A 16,394-nucleotide genomic window follows, 5' to 3' on the forward strand; every position below is an offset into this window, starting at 1 on the left:
TGTTAAATAGGTCTAATGTCACACAACCGTCATCGACAACCAACACTGACTTGACCTATATTATGCGTATTGTGACGAACCTGTCAAACATGGAAAAATAGAGGTAAAAACGTTGAACCACACATGCATGTTGCGTCGTATTAACTCAAAAAATTTAGAACTATACGTAAAACGAAAATTTGCGAAAGATGAAAAGTATAAGTGACAAAAGTTCTGAAGTTAAATTGCAAATAATGAAAAGTTTTGGGTTAAAATTAAAAAAACAAATTATGTAGGGTTAAAATTGGAAAAAGTACAAACCTTTGGGTTAAAACTAAAAAATCAAGTTTTTTTTTTTGAAAAACTCTTAAAGCGTAACTTACAACTAATAATGCACAAAAAGTTTGCAAACTTATATAGGTTTTAATATTACAAAATATATAATAACGAGACTTTCGTTATTTGTGGGAAATTCTTCTGGTACAATACCGGTTACAAAAATAAATAAACCAATATAAAATACAATTTAATTGTACCAATCTTGATTCAAGCCAACACCTTTGGAAGAACTTCAACTGCACCATCTTGTATGAACCTCCGCTGCAAGAATGAACAAACTGTCATTGACGGTTTTGGTTGAGGATCGTGTTAGACACGGGTCCCTTAAAACAGATTCCGCGCCTCCTCTCAGACGGTCTGTTTCCAAGATACAACAACCGAAGCAGTAGTTGTATTGCCGGAGATGGCTCTCACGCCCGAGATTACACCAGGTATAAATTGGTGTTTATAGATTTAAGAAAAAGATGAAGTATGTAAATATGAGAGTACTCCTCTCAAAGGAAAAACGAGAGTCAAGAGAATGTCTAATTTTGTTGGTGTATCTAATATGAACCACCAAGTACATATATATACACTTATAGTTTTAAGCTCATTAAAACTAGTAATAAAATAGACACTAATCTTGTCATAATTATAACATTAATCTTGTAATAAATAAGATAATGAATATGACTTTAATGGACTTAAGTGGTTAGACAAAAAACGGTCATATTCATCATGACACGCAATTAACGGGTTGTAACAACTAGCTTGACCAGGTCCTGCCAATTGCTCTGTTACCGTTGCTGACATGTACGCGCGCCTGAAGTGCCTCTTCAGTCCGTGTGCCACATTGTATGGAACCCGCGCATGTGCATGGTGTGCAGACCAGTGCTCCTAGTTACTACTGTAACCTGCGCGTGCGCCATAACTGATCCGCAAATCCATGCAACACTCTACATGGACCTTACGCCACGCCATATGGACCCGCGCGCCACACATATGCCATTGCGCATACCAGGACGCCACCTGGTCATGCGCCATCTATACTTGCGCGCCACACGGATGCTACTATGCATACCAGGATGTCACCTGGTCATGCGCCATCCAAACTCATGTGCCATTTGCAATCTTCGCCATGGCATCCGCCTACGCCACCTAAGGGTGCGCCATAAGCGGACCCGCCATGTATCTGACCACGCGCTCATGAACAAAAATACAAAGGCGGTGTGCGAAGTTCAAAGCGCACTACATAGGGCCGATAGCCCACGGCACGCGCGCATATTTGCACGAGTAAGGGTGCTCTGCACCCTTTAGGGTCCCCACTGGTGTTTGTCTTCAAGGAGTGTTCCTCCTTATATACCACTTAAGTTTTGTCATTCTACCTATGTGGGACAAGATGACAAATCTCAATCCATTTTTCTCATCTTTGTTTTTCCAAACATACAACTTCAAGCTTTGATATCTCATTCATCTGAGCTCTATTTGGACATAGTTTGAACACAAACCCATAAATAATTATTTTTACAACACATATATAAATATTATTTATGTCCAAAATATTTAGTGAAAAACTCATTTTCACTAAAATTTCCAACAATCCCCCACATGAATAGAGATCGATTAAAACACACAAAATTCCCCGATGAAAACTCGACAGTCGAGTATTGCAGGATAGGTAGGTGTAGCCTTTGAACCTTCCTTTGTGAAGCATACTTAGCCTACTAAGGTTTTGTAGACGTGATGTCCTTGAACAACCCCCCATTTGTGTAAACGACAATATACATTCACACAATACTTTCCCTAGCCAGGCCATCTCCTCATGTATGTCTCCAATAATGGTCATGGAGCACTTTCCTGTTCTACGGGAGCTCTGGGAATTATGCCCTACTTCCATTCGAAGCGACCACACTTCTCTCCAACATAGGTGATTTCCCTTTAAATCATTAAAAGCATTATGGTTTACTATGATTTACATAAATCATAAAACCACATAGTATGCTTAGCCTCACAACAATGTCACTGGATATTATAGGAATGGACTAGGACGTATTTAAAAACCCTTTTAGTTTTAGGGGGATATATCAACATATACATTAGCTTATATATAAACATATATATTAGCTATGCCCCCACAGTGACTACCCTTCGGTTCATGATTAAGTTGGCCTATTGAACCTAGATCTTAGGATCTCTAGTCAACTAGGTTAGGTTTCCCTCATGTCCCTTTTTCCATGGCTTTAGTCCCATTCCACAACATGATCTGTTATCAACCCACTGATTGTTGGATCCAAAATTATCTTTGACTTCGCTAAGTCACCAAGGATTATTTAAATTGCGATCAGTTGTTATAACGTGTTCTTGACTCGCTAGTCACTTTTGCCTTTTAGTCGATTCATAAGACTTATGACTCGTGATCTCAACCTGGATCCAGTTATGTACCTTGTCTTAGAATGACATGAAACTCAATTCATGGCTAGACACGTTTTCACCATGCCTTTGGTGTGTCATGACTGACATCTTACTAGATTTTGAATCTAACCAATTGGCATTCGAGTCCAATCTACTCGATTGACTCCATATAACCATTGTGTACTCCACTTGGTCATGCATTTGTAATATATACAAGTCACCCCCACATTTAAGTGTAATTGGATACCATCAAAATGGGGCGATGAAAGGTTCTCCCTTTCATTTCGAGTTTGAGAAAACTTCTCAACTATCATTTCCACATTCAAATGCAAGTCACCCCACATTTAAGTGTAATTGGATAACATCCAAATGGGGTGATGAAAGGTTCTCCCTTTCATTTCGAGTTTGAGAAAACTTCTCAACTACCATTTCTTCATACCCTAAAGGGTTTGTTTCTTAAATGGTTACTCCCCCCACATTGCTTGCATTTTAATGAAGTTATATTTATAGTTTTGTTTAGCACAAAATTCGTTCTTGTGTCATCACATATTTTGAATGTTTAAAGTTAATTCAATCTCCGTCGAGCATATAAATTAACAAGTATTAGTCTAGCATGCTTTAGACCACAATACTCTAGCATGTGAACAGAAGATGCATCATTCTGATTCTTCACAGCCTTAAGAGATAACGCACTATCTCTTCCGAACATTCGTTTCTTAGTTTAGACACAATAATGAAATTTTATTTCACCATTCCAAAACCATCGGTTTTTAGGAAGGCCTCAAAACCATAGTTAACTCCATCCATTAGGATCATAACTCGTTTGCCTTTTTATCTCTAAGGCTTCACCATTGACTTCCTAAAGACTTAAACATAAGTCTTAATCCAAGTCACTTTGATGAAAATCTTTGTATAAAATCACTTGAGTCTTGAGATATAGCCAATTAGATTGACTCTCAACAACAAAGCATTCACGCATGCCTATAGTGATATATGCATTTACGTTGTTGTTTCATTCATACCATGTATTGGGATACTCTCCCAAATTAAGGACCAAGCCTCCACATAGTTTAAACAACATTGATGGTAGTAGAAGCATCTACAAGTCCATCACTATTATAAAATTCCGTTAATAAATTTGCAAAATTTATTAAACTCATTTGCAATGAAGACTTTTTTCTTCAAGGTAACTTTAGGTTACCAGCAACGAACTTCATGGGGCACATATTGCACCACTACAACTTCCATCTTTCTCAGATGAGCCCTCCTGGAATGGTTAGGGTTTGTCATTTTGAGTTTCTATGCCGAGCCCATGGCATCGAGCCATCTGTTGAGAAGTTCCGGGCCTTCTACCAACTCCAACGGACGACGGGCTTCTTCTCGTTTGCCAGTCGTGGTGCTGCAAAGAAGATCTTGCTAGACCCACCAAAGAGTTTCCACGATTGGAAACCCAAATTTTTCTTCTTTCGAGAAGAGGTGCTGCCGATTGACATGCCCTTCAGAGATTGGAGTGAGCCGGTGCTGAAAGAGGATCTTCCGATCCCGAAACACGAACGATGGTATCAGCAGTTGACCCCTACCCCTGTTAGGGTATTTGGGGAAAATGTTCTGGTAGCGGCGCGCATGAGTGACCAGTGGTCACCAGACAGCAAGGAGGTGCCGGTTCTGAAGATTGGTGATCAAGGTCAGTGATTTTCCTACTTTCCCTTGTTTCATGTTTCATGCTTTATTTTACTTATGCATTTTGACGTGTAGAGGCGCAATTGTATCAAGCTGCGTTCGCCACTTTCGGTGGATCTATGGGCGTGCGCCCACTGCTCGAGGATGAGGAAAGCTGGTACGAGCAGATTAGAGGCAATTTCATGCATCCGGTTGCTGATGCCTTTGCCTCGCCGCCTACCACGACTGAAGGTGCGCAATTCCCTAAACCTCGTCCTTTACGCTCTGTGACTTCTGCTGGAAAGAGGTTGTCTATCTTTCCAGCGAGGAGTCTGTAGGGTCTTCAAACGGCGAGCTAAGTCCGTGGTCTAACATCTTTGCAGGTGTGTTGCGTGACCTGGGGGTTGACCCAGAAGAGAAGAAAAAGAAACCCTTAAAGAAGAAGAAAAAAGTCAACTTGGATACCGAGGTAACCAGTAAGGGGGCTGGTAGTAGTCGCGCAACCGCTGCTGCTGGTAAAGGTACTCTTCGCCTTCGACAGAGTGACTTAAACGATTATGTGGTAATTAGTGATTCACCTAAAGGCTTATCGCGCACAGCTGAGACGAAGGCTGGAGTGGGTGGTTCAAGGAGCTCTGGAAGCGCGGGTTCTCGTAACCCTGATGCTGGCGCGACTCCTTCAACTGCCGCGCATGAAGAAGAGGAAGCTGAAGAAGAAGAGGAGGCTGTTGCACAGTTGGTCAGCAGAAAAAGAGTTAGGAGCGAGACCACAGCTGGTGTGGCTTCCGCATCGGTGGTTGGTGCGATTCCCTTGGTTGGGAAAACGAGCAACTTGCGCTCTCTCTATAGATTTTCTCCTGGTAAACTCCTGACTTCTCTTCCTTTTGCTATTTCCCTTGTTTAATTACTTGGTTTCTGCAGAAATCAAGAAGAAGACCCCTGAGAAGGGGGTTACATTCACTGAGCCAGAGCCGAAGATTACCATTAAATCTTCCCAGACTGCTAACGATAAAAATGTTAGTGAGGGGGATGCGGCGAAGGCTGCCGAGGCGCAGAGAAAAGCTGAGGAGCGTCGGAAGAAAGCTGAGGAAGAGAAACAGAGGAAGGCTGAGGAAGATAGGAAGTCTGAAGAAGTGGAGAAGAAGAAGGCTGAGGAGAAGAGAGCTGAGGAGGCGAAGAGGAAGAGAGCCTCTGATTTGGAGAAGGAGAGGGAGCAGAAGAAGGCTATGGAAAGGCCTGTAAACGATCCAGATTTTGAAATCACTAAGGGTCCTGAGAGGAGGACGGAGCCTGAGGTTACGAAACCTACCCACCCCGCGCATACTGAGGCTCATGATCGCACAAAGATAGTTACTACGAAGGGGTCGGGTCGGTATGTTTCCAGCGGCGCGAGCTCTGTTGGGGCTGGGTGTCACACCCCCAAAATCCCACCTGCGGCGTACTACCGCTTGGAGGCGTGACTGACCAGGATCCAGCCACCAATCATACTGAACAAGCATATAATGATCATAAAAGTTTAACTAATACGATTGGTGTTTCAAAACAATAAAGTTTAAGTTGCAAGCGGAAGCATAAGTTTAAAGTTATAACATAAGTTCCAAAAGTTTCAAGTTTAACATAGCAAGTACAATCCCTGTCCCACAACGATCCTCCTCCATGCAAGCTCCAGCTGAGTACCTATGGTCCTGCAAAGCATGTAGTAACGAGTCAACAACTAGTTGAGTGAGTTCACGGGTGGGCGTTTGTTTTAGTTATTCCGAAAACAGTTTTCCTTTAACTGGCAATCCTGCCGTGGGGGTTACCCCATAGTTTAAAAACGTGACCTGTTCATTCCCAGTTACTCCGGCATTCCAGCCGTGGGGGCTACCCCATGATAGTTATCAGGCATTTCGGCCGTGGGGGCTACCCCATGCGTACACTAGACTCGTTACCATATCGACTGCTGACTGTAGTCATGTTTATGTGCCCTGAAAAACATCAATGTCTATCATCATTGACGTGCCCCAGATCCATTAGTTCACGCCCGTCCTCTGCGGCACGGTGTGAGGCTTGTCAGACCTAAATAGCGCCATCTAACTAATGACCCGCTCGCCATTGGCCCGGCGATTAGTCGATACAAAAAGGAGGGACTTCGTGATAGAGTTTTAGTCTAGTACGTTTATCCGTCCGTCCGGACGAGGAATCACATTCCTGAACCACTGACGTCCTACCCAAGGAGGACGAGGAATCCACGTTCCTTAACCCCGTTCCCAACCCAGGGAATCCCATGCTTTGTAGAGGGTGTGAACTCACCTTGGTTTGCTCGGCAGTTAATCACAGAAAGTCAATCAAGTCGCAAGTAGTCAGTTACGTCCTAACACGGATATCACTTATAATCAGATTCAAGCCAGCAATGCACGTATGTTTAACACGTATGGCAAACACGTTTAACAGTTCACAGTATTCTTAATCAACAGTAGCACATACGGTTCACAAGTTCAGCCCAACTACTTAGGCCCAAACACGTAATAACAGTTAACACAGAAGCCCATCAGTCTGGCCCATTAACCTAGGCCCAAAAGTGTGGTCTCGAGTCGCAACTGGACTCGCAAGCATGGTCTCGAGTCATGCTGTGTGTGCTGATCTCAGGTGGTTGCGAGTCGCAACCGGTGTCGCAACCGTGGTTTCGGTTCATCATGCTAAGGTCTCGAGTCGCAACGGGACTCGTAACCTGTGGTTTCGGCTTGTCCTGTTATGGTTGCGAGTCGCAACCGCGTGGTCTCGAGTAATCACGCTGTGGTTGCGAGTCGCAACTGGGTGATTGCGAGTCGGTAGCAGTCGTTTTCAAGTTCACGTGTTGATGCAGATGTAGTCAGCCAAATGGTACAATGAAATCAGGCCCTAAATCAGGAAATAACCAATAGAATTCCACTAACATTTTTCCTAATCAGGCTATTAGTCAAAGGTGGATCAAAATCACAAGGGTTTTCAATCTTCAACTATCATTCAAAGTGTTCTTCACATATTCAAACACATGTTCATCAAGTTCATAACATTTTTAACACTTATTCAACCCAAACTATGAACAACTATCAAAACACTTAGCATAACACACAACTCGGTTTTCATATAGGTCCGATTTCATCACAAGTGCAACCCGATTTCATCATTCATTTTTAACATACAATGAATCTATTTTCAACATCAAGCATTTATGCATAGTTCCACACATAACAAGAACATTCATGAACCGATTTCTTTTCAAATATCATGCATAACTCAACCACCATATTACCATATAATCTTATCATACATTTATTCAAGCACAAACACATCATGAACATCTTTAACACTAAGCATTCAACAATAACCAACAAGAAATACTAACCGGTTGGTGAGGTGTGTGTGTGTGCCGATCCAAAGTCCAAATCCGAGAGTTTCTTGTGCCAACCGATTGGATCCGAGAGTCTTGGAGGTGTGTTTGTGTTCTTAAGTTCTAGTGAGAGAGAAGTAGGAGAATGTGTGTGTTCTAATGTTCAACAAAATGGTAAAAATGGCTAAGGGTGGTATATATATATAGTAAAGTTCCAAGTGTGCACCCTTAGTGGGTTTCGAGTGGGGTTTACGGCCCAAGTGGCCCAACCGGCCAAAGGCCCAAACCGGCCTAAGGTTCTTGGCCCAAAGGCCCATTCGGTCACTATTCACTCGAGACCTCATGGTCTCGAGTCGGGTTCTTTGTTTTCGGGTTGGGTTCTTGGTTCACATAAAACACGTACACATATATATACAAATGCACACATACGAAGCACATAAAAGTTCACGTTTATCATTAAGTTTGATCGGTCAACTAGTCACAAAACGTACAAGCAAGTTACATCGAGACACAACGAAAGGTTCTAGATTTCGGGTTGTCACATCATCCCCAAGTTGAAAGAAATTTCGTCCCGAAATTTGATGGCACTCACTGAGGAAGCTAGTCAAGTTGCATGGTTTTCCCGGTTATCCTGGGGTGTCACATCCACCCCCCGTTGATCTGGAATTTCGTCCCGAAATTCCGTAGCTTCAACCTCAGTAGCGTTTGTACTATTCTCAAACAGTTGGGAATACTTTTGTTTCATCCGATCTTCGCGCTCCCAGGTAAACTCTGGACCGCGACGTGAGTTCCAACGAACTCGAACAAGAGGTATTCTAGTGCTTTTGAGGACCTTAACATCCCGGTCCGTGATCTCGACTGGTTCTTCGACGAATTTCAACTGTTCGTCGATCGTGAGTTCCTTCAGAGGAACTATGTGCGTCTCATCTGACAGACACTTCTTCAGATTTGATACATGGAAAACGTTGTGAACTGCACCGAGTTCTGCTGGTAATTTCAGTCTGTAGGCCACCTTGCCTATTTTCTCAAGGATTTCAAAAGGTCCAACGTATTGTGGGTTGAGTTTGCCGCGTTTACCAAAACGAACCACACCCTTCCAGGGTGAAACTTTGAGTAGAACCCGCTCCCCAACCTGGAGCTCAAGTGGTTTCCTGCCCTTATCGGCGTATGCCTTTTGACGGTCACGAGCGGCCGCCATGCGTTGTCGTATTTGAGCAATCCGCTCAGTAGTGTCTACCACATGTTCTGGACCAGTGATTTGACTATCTCCCACCTCTGCCCAACAGAGGGGTGACCGGCATTTACGTCCGTACAATGCCTCAAACGGAGCAGCTTTAATGCTGGTGTGGTAGCTGTTATTATACGAGAATTCCACGAGTGGCAGATGTCTTTCCCAGCTGTTGCCAAAGTCGATTACACAAGCGCGAAGCATGTCTTCTAATGTCTGAATAGTTCGCTCGGACTGCCCGTCCGTCTGTGGGTGATACGCTGTGCTCATATCAAGACGTGAGCCAAAAGACTTGTGCATTGCCTGCCACAGTTCTGAAGTAAAACGTGCATCTCGATCAGAGATGATAGAAGTGGGCACCCCGTGCCTCGAAACAACTTCCTTGAGGTATATCTCCGCCAGAGTGGAGAATTTATCTGTTTCTTTAATTGCCAAGAAGTGTGCGGATTTTGTGAGTCGATCCACGATTACCCATATAGTATCGTTCCCGCGCTGTGATCTAGGTAGGCCAGTAACAAAATCCATGGAAATTTGCTCCCATTTCCATTGTGGTATCTCTGGTTGCTGAAGTAGGCCTGAGGGTTTCTGATATTCTGTCTTGACTCGCGCACAAGTCAAACACTTGCTGACATAAGTTGCTATGTGGGCCTTCATGCTAGGCCACCAATACGTAGTTTTAATATCGTGGTACATCTTATCCGAACCAGGGTGTACCGAGTAGCGAGATTTGTGCGCTTCATCCATCACAAGTTCCCGTAAATCGCCATAGAGTGGGACCCAAATGCGTCCTGTTACATAATAAGCACCGTCTTCCTTCTGTTCTAAGCGTTGCCTTGACCCGCGTAGGGCTTCGGCTCTAATGTTCTCTGGTTTCAGTGCTTCTATCTGAGCAGCTCGTATTTGCGAAGGTAGACTAGAATGGATCGTGAGTTGTAAAGCTCTTACGCGCTTAGGCGTAGTGTCCTTCCGACTGAGGGCGTCCGCCACTACATTGGCCTTGCCCGGGTGATACCTGATAGAGCACTCGTAATCATTCAGCAGTTCGACCCATCGTCGCTGCCGCATATTCAGTTCCTTCTGCTTGAATATGTGTTCTAAACTTCTGTGGTCGGTGTAGATGGCGCACTTGGTTCCGTACAGGTAATGCCGCCATAACTTAAGTGCGAAAACAACAGCTCCCAGCTCTAAATCATGCGTAGTGTAGTTCTTCTCGTGGACTTTGAGTTGTCGTGAGGCGTAGGCTATGACTCTATCTCGTTGCATCAATACACAACCAAGACCCTGAATTGATGCATCACAGTAAACCACAAAATCGTCTGTGCCCTCTGGCAGTGAAAGGATTGGTGCACTACAAAGTCTATCCTTTAGATGCTGAAAAGCCAACTCTTGTGTATTTCCCCAATGATAAACAACGCCTTTCTGCGTTAGTAAGGTGAGAGGCTGCGCGATCTTAGAAAAATCCTTAATGAATCTCCTGTAGTAACCTGCCAATCCCAAAAATTGGCGAATTTCCTTCGGTGTGCGAGGCGCAGGCCAGTTCCTAATAGATTCCACTTTGGATGGATCAACGTGAATCCCATCCTTGTTCACCACATGCCCTAGGAAATGGACCTCTCGAAGCCAGAAGTCGCATTTCGAGAACTTCGCGTAAAGCTGTTCCTTCCGAAGGAGTTCCAGAATAAGCCGTAGATGCTGTTCGTGTTCCTCTTTACTCTTAGAATAGATCAGGATGTCGTCGATAAAGACTATAACAAACTTGTCCAGGTACGGTTTGCAAACTCGGTTCATCAAATCCATAAAAACTGCCGGTGCGTTCGTCAGCCCAAACGGCATGACCAGAAACTCATAGTGCCCATACCGAGTCCTAAAGGTTGTCTTAGAGACATCTTCTTCTCGAACTCTCAGCTGGTGATATCCCGATCTCAGATCAATCTTTGAATAGTAGCTCGACCCCTGCAACTGGTCGAACAAGTCGTCAATGCGCGGTAGAGGATAACGGTTCTTCACAGTCACCTTGTTAAGCTCGCGATAGTCGATACACATTCTGAAGGTACCATCCTTCTTCTTCACAAAAAGTACTGGAGCTCCCCAAGGCGATGAGCTAGGACGAATAAAACCCTTATCCAAGAGTTCTTGTAGCTGCGTGGAGAGTTCTTCCAACTCTGATGGAGCTAAACGATAAGGTGCACGGGCTACAGGCGCGGCTCCAGGAGCTAGTTCAATCTGAAACTCGACTTGGCGATGGGGCGGAAGACCAGGTAATTCCTCAGGGAATACCTCAGGATAGTCGCGTACAATGGGAAAATCTTCTAACTTCTTCTCCTTCTCTGTGGTATCAGTAACTAGAGCCAAAATCGCAGTGTGGCCCTTTCGTAAGCATTTCTGAGCCTTAAGAAGAGAGATGATGTTCTCAACAGCACTTCTCTTGTCGCCACGAATCATGAGAGGTTCACTACCTGAACCAGGAATACGAACGATCTTCTCGTTGCAAAGAATCTCTGCTCGGTGTTGGGATAACCAATCCATCCCAATGACAACGTCGAAACTACCCAAGACAATAGGAATAAGATCGATAGAGAAGGTCTGGTTAGCAAGAATAAGCTGGCAACCCTTGACTACGTGTGAGGCTCCCAAACTCTTACCATTAGCTAGCTCTACTGTGTGCTTGTCGCTCAGGGGTGTAGGAATACGCTTAAGCATCTTACTAACATCTAATGACACATAGCTAGTATCGGCACCCGAATCAAATAAGACTGTAACATAAAAGTCGTCGAGAAGGAACTTACCCGTCACCACGTTGGGATCATTCCTTGCTTCACCTTGACCAATCACGAACACTCGTCCCCTAGCACCATTGTTGTTGTTCCCATTGTTACCATTCCCCTGATTGTTGTTGTTGTTCTGATTCAGTTGGGGACAATCTTTCTTGAAATGGCCTTCAGCTCCACACTGAAAGCACCCTTTGTTGTTACCCTGCTGCTGTCGCTGGTTCTGCTGAGGTTACTGACGATTCTGATTGGCGGGGTATGCGCTCCTGCAATCCTTTGCAACATGACCAGGCTTGTTGCACCGATGACAGTTGCCCCTGGTGCATGGCCCACTGTGGTGTAGGTTGCAACGATTGCATTTGGGGTGATTTCCTTTGTACCCACCATGACTTTGACCACCGGACGATTGCTGACTAGGGCTCTTGTGATCGTCCGTCTTTTTCTGCTGAGACTGAGATTGCACAGAAGTTGAACCCTTGCTTGAAGTTCCATCCCATTTCCGTTTATCCCCACTAGAAGCACCAGAAGTAGTTGCAGCACCTATACGCTTCGGTAACTTGTTCTGCTCCACCGCTTGGTCAGTGAGACGGTGAGCCAATTGTACAACCTGCTGGATAGTAGTCAAGTTCGCTGAAGTCACATGACTTTGGATTTCTGGCACCAAGCCCTTAAGATAGAGTTCAATTCGCTTATACGGAGGATCCACCATTGTAGGACACAACAAGGCTAGCTCATGCGATCTCTTAGTGTATGCCTCAATCTCTGACCCCGACATCTTGAGATTGTAAAACTCATCTTCCAGCTTGTGAATGTCGTCACGACTGCAGTATTCCTCCCTGATCATTTCCTTGAAAGTTTCCCATGGGGTGGCGTTGGCAGCAACCAACCCTAACATCTGTACTTGAGCTTTCCACCACGTGAGAGCCAAACCCTCGAGAGTACCAGTAGCATACTTCACCCTGCGCGCTTCAGGGCATTCACACATTTCGAACACAGACTCCAGTTTCTCGAACCAGTGTAGGAGACCTACTGCTCCTTCAGTGCCGCTAAAAGTTGTGGGTCGACAGTCCATAAAGGTCTTAAAAGTGCACACCGGTGCCTGAGCATATTGACCTAAGGTAGGTGAAAGAAAGACAGAGTTTAACACAAAGGTTGGTTCACGAGAGTAGGATCCAAATGATCCTAGAACTATTTCGGACTGCAGGATATACCTCCTGCGTTTGCAGCTGCAAGCGCTGCGGCAACTCGCTCGTTGATCAAAGCCGTCAACTGGGCTTGTGTCATGTTAACGCGTCCAGACATGGTTCTTCATAATAAAAGTAATACGTGTGAGAGAGGTTCGCGAAAGTACGATAGTAGGACAGAGTAAGCACGCACATGTTCAAACAACAGTAGCTATACTAATCAAGCATACCATGAGCAATGTACTATGTAACTAACAAGTAGGCAATATACATACATCATATTACCTAGAACGTCGAGCCTTGCATGAGGAGCGAAGTGTCGTTGTGGACCGTTGAGCATTGAACCGGTTATAGTCTGGTTTTAACAAAAACGTTTCTCCTTTATTAAAACCAAGTTCACTATAACCAATGGCTCTGATACCAATCTGTCACACCCCCAAAATCCCACCTGCGGCGTACTACCGCTTGGAGGCGTGACTGACCAGGATCCAGCCACCAATCATACTGAACAAGCATATAATGATCATAAAAGTTTAACTAATACGATTGGTGTTTCAAAACAATAAAGTTTAAGTTGCAAGCGGAAGCATAAGTTTAAAGTTATAACATAAGTTCCAAAAGTTTCAAGTTTAACATAGCAAGTACAATCCCTGTCCCACAACGATCCTCCTCCATGCAAGCTCCAGCTGAGTACCTATGGTCCTGCAAAGCATGTAGTAACGAGTCAACAACTAGTTGAGTGAGTTCACGGGTGGGCGTTTGTTTTAGTTATTCCGAAAACAGTTTTCCTTTAACTGGCAATCCTGCCGTGGGGGTTACCCCATAGTTTAAAAACGTGACCTGTTCATTCCCAGTTACTCCGGCATTCCAGCCGTGGGGGCTACCCCATGATAGTTATCAGGCATTTCGGCCGTGGGGGCTACCCCATGCGTACACTAGACTCGTTACCATATCGACTGCTGACTGTAGTCATGTTTATGTGCCCTGAAAAACATCAATGTCTATCATCATTGACGTGCCCCAGATCCATTAGTTCACGCCCGTCCTCTGCGGCACGGTGTGAGGCTTGTCAGACCTAAATAGCGCTATCTAACTAATGACCCGCTCGCCATTGGCCCGGCGATTAGTCGATACAAAAAGGAGGGACTTCGTGATAGAGTTTTAGTCTAGTACGTTTATCCGTCCGTCCGGACGAGGAATCACATTCCTGAACCACTGACGTCCTACCCAAGGAGGACGAGGAATCCACGTTCCTTAACCCCGTTCCCAACCCAGGGAATCCCATGCTTTGTAGAGGGTGTGAACTCACCTTGGTTTGCTCGGCAGTTAATCACAGAAAGTCAATCAAGTCGCAAGTAGTCAGTTACGTCCTAACACGGATATCACTTATAATCATATTCAAGCCAGCAATGCACGTATGTTTAACACGTATGGCAAACACGTTTAACAGTTCACAGTATTCTTAATCAACAGTAGCACATACGGTTCACAAGTTCAGCCCAACTACTTAGGCCCAAACACGTAATAACAGTTAACACAGAAGCCCATCAGTCTGGCCCATTAACCTAGGCCCAAAAGTGTGGTCTCGAGTCGCAACTGGACTCGCAAGCATGGTCTCGAGTCATGCTGTGTGTGCTGATCTCAGGTGGTTGCGAGTCGCAACCGGTGTCGCAACCGTGGTTTCGGTTCATCATGCTAAGGTCTCGAGTCGCAACGGGACTCGTAACCTGTGGTTTCGGCTTGTCCTGTTATGGTTGCGAGTCGCAACCGCGTGGTCTCGAGTAATCACGCTGTGGTTGCGAGTCGCAACTGGGTGATTGCGAGTCGGTAGCAGTCGTTTTCAAGTTCACGTGTTGATGCAGATGTAGTCAGCCAAATGGTACAATGAAATCAGGCCCTAAATCAGGAAATAACCAATAGAATTCCACTAACATTTTTCCTAATCAGGCTATTAGTCAAAGGTGGATCAAAATCACAAGGGTTTTCAATCTTCAACTATCATTCAAAGTGTTCTTCACATATTCAAACACATGTTCATCAAGTTCATAACATTTTTAACACTTATTCAACCCAAACTATGAACAACTATCAAAACACTTAGCATAACACACAACTCGGTTTTCATATAGGTCCGATTTCATCACAAGTGCAACCCGATTTCATCATTCATTTTTAACATACAATGAATCTATTTTCAACATCAAGCATTTATGCATAGTTCCACACATAACAAGAACATTCATGAACCGATTTCTTTTCAAATATCATGCATAACTCAACCACCATATTACCATATAATCTTATCATACATTTATTCAAGCACAAACACATCATGAACATCTTTAACACTAAGCATTCAACAATAACCAACAAGAAATACTAACCGGTTGGTGAGGTGTGTGTGTGTGCCGATCCAAAGTCCAAATCCGAGAGTTTCTTGTGCCAACCGATTGGATCCGAGAGTCTTGGAGGTGTGTTTGTGTTCTTAAGTTCTAGTGAGAGAGAAGTAGGAGAATGTGTGTGTTCTAATGTTCAACAAAATGGTGAAAATGGCTAAGGGTGGTATATATATATAGTAAAGTTCCAAGTGTGCACCCTTAGTGGGTTTCGAGTGGGGTTTACGGCCCAAGTGGCCCAACCGGCCAAAGGCCCAAACCGGCCTAAGGTTCTTGGCCCAAAGGCCCATTCGGTCACTATTCACTCGAGACCTCATGGTCTCGAGTCGGGTTCTTTGTTTTCGGGTTGGGTTCTTGGTTCACATAAAACACGTACACATATATATACAAATGCACACATACGAAGCACATAAAAGTTCACGTTTATCATTAAGTTTGATCGGTCAACTAGTCACAAAACGTACAAGCAAGTTACATCGAGACACAACGAAAGGTTCTAGATTTCGGGTTGTCACACTGGGGGCTACAACCCAAATGTCATTGGGGCAAAGGATACCCTCGGTGATATCTACTATAAGAGTTATACCGAGGAAGAACGTGGTAGCGCTCCTCACCAAGCTCCCTGGGGTTTGAAGCAAAGGGACACTTTTCAGGAATTTGGGCCCTGCCGCGATTGGTTCTTAAACTCTTTTACTCCCGGCGAGGTTAACCGGCAGAGGGCGAAGACCTATGAAATGTTGTACCGAACTTATGTGATCGGGGAAGCCAATGCACGCGCCGCTAATCATCAGATAGTTCGTGAGTGGCGGACGATGGTTAGGGAGCGGGCAGATTGGGAGGGTTATCGCGAGCGGATGCTGAAGCGTATCACCGATTTTGAGAAGTCCAAAGCTGCCTTTGATGAGGAGAAGGCCAAGTTTGATGCGGACAAGAAGGCAGAGGATTGGGGGCGTGAAGGCCTGAAAAATAAACTCTAAGCTACTGAACAGCAACTGGCCAAGGAGAAGGCCGAGTTTAAGCGCATATGCGAGAAAGATAATGAGCGCGCGTTCGCAGCTCGGAACAAGATTGTTGACCTTGAAGCTAAGATTGTGGAGC

Source organism: Helianthus annuus, chromosome 16 (assembly GCF_002127325.2).
Source record: "Helianthus annuus cultivar XRQ/B chromosome 16, HanXRQr2.0-SUNRISE, whole genome shotgun sequence".
NCBI lineage: Eukaryota > Viridiplantae > Streptophyta > Magnoliopsida > Asterales > Asteraceae > Helianthus > Helianthus annuus.